Source organism: Phytophthora infestans, genomic scaffold (genome assembly GCF_000142945.1).
Source record: "Phytophthora infestans T30-4 supercont1.50 genomic scaffold, whole genome shotgun sequence".
NCBI lineage: Eukaryota > Oomycota > Peronosporomycetes > Peronosporales > Peronosporaceae > Phytophthora > Phytophthora infestans.
The window spans coordinates 900505-904360 of record NW_003303709.1 but is presented as its reverse complement, the minus strand read 5'-3'; positions in this window follow the sequence as shown (position 1 = coordinate 904360).

Genomic DNA, 3856 nt, shown 5'->3' with positions numbered 1-3856 from the left:
TTCAGCGCCCTTTGCGTGGCCTTGCAGACCGCAGCTGAAATATGAGAGCAAAATGAAATTTAAGCGGCGCTTTTCAGTACGATGTGTAGACCACATATAATTTGTACACCACATAATGTAGTTTTAGCGAATCGACGCCGCCTTCGCTGCGCTCGGCAGCCAATAGAACGCCCGCATTAGCGTGAGTTTTATTAGCCCTAGCCCGTTACGGACGGAATGACGGACGCAGACCACACTCCACTAGAGGGGTAAGACTAGCCGCTCGCCGCCGCTACGTGGCGGAGTGGCATGGATTGTTGGAGATGCGGTGGCCACAAATTTAAGTGCTTCTTGGTGTCGCGTACGTTGTTAGCGTCGCTCACCCCAGTAGGTCTTGGCTTCGCGTACTTAACCACTTACCATTCCGTAGTATCATGTGGACCCGTACAATATCGTGGTTTGGTACATTTCGGTTATCCGTACTACAGGCTGTAGTCATGTTCTTCAATGGCCTGCGATCTTATGTGATCTTCCCGGCATCGTGGTTTCCTGCTCACCCGTGGTCCATGATGCTTGGTAACTATGGACCCTCTCTCTTGGGCTCATGCTCTTCAGTAGTATGACCCTCTTTCGATGATGCTAACTATTTCCTGATCTCAAACGTTTACGGGGGCTGCACTGGTTTCGTGGTTCATAGTCTTTTGTGGTCGTTGGTTTCCCATCCAAGTACTCTACCTGAAGGGTCCTAATCCGTGGTTTGGTGCCTCCACGCAGTCGTGTTGTTCCGTCGCCCGTGTATCGCGCTCTCCTGGTAAGATTCCATCGACCGCGTTACGACGCTATGGAGCCATCGCGGTGTGGTAATAGTATTTATGGTATTGTGCTCGCGTAGTGCATCTGCGTTGCCCGTGTTATCGTGCTCTACATGGGCTTCGTGCTCCACGGTGTGCAATCGTGGTCACCCCAAGCACCCCCGTGATTTTCGTGGCTGGTCTGCCGTCCGTGCAATCGAGTTTTAATGTGCTACTGTCCTCCGTGGCTCGGGGAGCTCAGCTTCTACGCTGGTATCGTGCTCCGTAGCTCAAAGATCTCCCGTCTATAGCTCCTGTGGCTGTGCTCCCCTATGGCTTAGTGGCACAGTCCATGCTATCGTGTTAGCTTGCGATGTTACGGTTGGTCTGTCGTCCGTGAGATCGTTAGCTACCGTAGTGTCGTGCAGTCGGACTCGGTGAGCTCCGATTCTACCCTAATATCGTGCTCCAATGCTCGGATGATCTTCCGTTTATGGTACATCGCGTTTTCACGTTTGGTCGGTCGACTGTGATCCGTGTTGTACCGTGGTGCTATGGGAGAATTACTGGCCGTGCATTCTCACCGGTACGTGTTCTACCGTGGCTTCGAACGTGCGTGCTCTTCCGTGGCCCGTGCTTTTCAGCATGCTGGGGTGTGTATGTATTTAGTTCCCTTCCGTGGTCCGTACGCTCCCGTCATATTCTTGTCCCTCTGTCCTTTTCATAGCTGCGTGCACTTCCGCCTTTCACGCTACGCATAAAACTTCGTGGTTTGCATCGGCTAAGAATTCTATCGTCGTCCATGGCCTAACGTGCTTCGTGTTGCTCTTCTATCCCATCGTCTACATAGTGTGGGTCGGTGTTCTTACGTGTTTCGTGTTCTTGCTGAGTCACGTGCCTCCGCGCTAGCTGAATCACAAACGCTGTTCCGATTTTGTTTGATGTACATAGCATATATTGCTGGAAAGTTCACATAATATCTTAAGGTCGCACACTACGTGTGCAAATACAGAGGAAGATGATACTTTTTCCCAGGGCAGTGTGGGGTGCAGGGGTGTAAGCCACAATAGTCATATTTCAAAGTTTTCACATTATTACTAATAGTAATACACGATGCTAGGTGACCTCAGGCTCTACACTGGTACCCGGCTCCGTGGTTCGGTGATTTCGCGTGGCTGCGTGCTCTCCCACGGTTTAGTGGTTAATCCAACGTCTATGCTGTCGTTTATGGCGTGGTGTTGACGTTGATCGGTCGTCCAGGCTATCGTTAGCTACCGTAGTATCGTGTGCCGTGGGTCGGTGGGCTGTCCTCGTATCGTACTCCAATGTTCAGTGTTTTCCCGCTTATGCTCTCCCGTGAATTTGTGTTTGGCCGTCGACCGTGCTTCGGGGTAACCTGTGGTGGGAGAACTCCTTTCCGTGCACTCGCACAGCTGCGTGGTCTACTGTGGCTGTGAACGTGCTCTCTCTTGGTCCGTGCTTTTTCAGCGTGTTGGCGTTTCATTATTTCAGCTCTCACCCGCTGTCATCTGATCGTGCGTCTCCGTGTTTTTCAGGCTCTTCCCTGGTTCGTGCTTCGTATGAAATTTCGTGGCCTATTCTTTTATCGTCCGTGACTTTCCGTATTTCAAGCTGTTCCTTCTATCGCGTTATGTACATGATCTGACTCGGTGTTCCTCCGTGTTTCGTGTTTTTGTTTAATCACGTGCCTCTACGCTAATTCAATCACAAACACTGCTCCCACTGCACTGCATGTATGTTACGTATCGTGTTCGAGAGGGCGCACATGCTCTTTGGGGTGCAAAATACGCGCTAATACAAAGAAAACATTCTTTTTTTAGTGGCGGAGAAGTGTACATGGTTATGTGCGGTGGAAGCCACTATATTCATATTTTAAATATTTGATATTAATAATAAATTGTGCATCTTCATCTAACGCAAATATGATACAATACTTTAAGGTAATTAGTATTAGATATTAAGTGCATTTAATTTGATAAGCGCTACTAAATTAATTTTGTGTAGTACTACTACAAACGTCTGCAAGCAATAATATGAGGCTTTAGAATAGTACTAAGCAAAATTATCTTAGAAAGTTAAATTACTAAAAAAAATGCTACAAAGCTAAAACAAATCATATTATAACCAATAAGTACTAAAGGCTTCATTTAAGCCGAAATATAAGTCACCAAGGCCTACAATTTTTTCAAACAGCTCCTACGACGATATACTACGTGTGTGCGCATTGGCGCCTTCTACCAATGCTAACTAACGCGCGCACAGGCAGCGCTCTTTGCGTGAGGTGGCGCTCCAGCGTTAAAAATGGGGGCAAAATGAAATTTGAACTGTGCATTTTAAGTACGATGTGTAGACCACATATAATATGTACACCACATATTGCAATTTTAGCGAATCGAGGCCACCTTCGCTGCGCTCGGCAGCCAGTAGAGCGCCCGCATTTGCGCTACATTAATTAACCCTAGCCGCGGACGGACTGACAGACAACACACTCCACTGGAGAGGTAAGACTAGCCGTTCGCCGCCGCTACGCGGCGGAGTGGCATGGTTTGTTGGAGATGCGGTGGCCGCAAATTTAAGTGCTTCTTAATGTCACGTACTTTGTTAGCGTCGTTCACCCCAGTCAATCTTGGCATCGTGTATTTAGCCACTTGCTTTTCCGTAGTCTCAGTCGGCCCCGTATAATATCGTGGCTTGGAACGTTTCCGCTACTCCGAACTACAGGTTGAATGTCGTGTTCTTCAATGGGCTGTGCTCTTCCGTGTTCTACTTGGTTTCGTGGCTCTCTGTTCACCCGTGGTCCACGCTGTTTGTGGATATGCGCTCTCTTTTGAGCTTATGCACTTTAGTACAGCCTCTTTCGTGGCTCCTAGCTATTCTCTGTTCTCAAACGTTTACGCAGGCTGTACCGCTTTCGTGATACATAGGCATTCGTGGCCGTTGGCCTCCCATCGCCGGTACTCTAACCAAAGGGTTGCTATTCCGTGCTTTGTTGCCTCCATGCAGTCGTGGGGTTTCCGTCGCCCGTGCATCGTGATCTCCTGATGAAGTGTCATCGACCGCGGTAT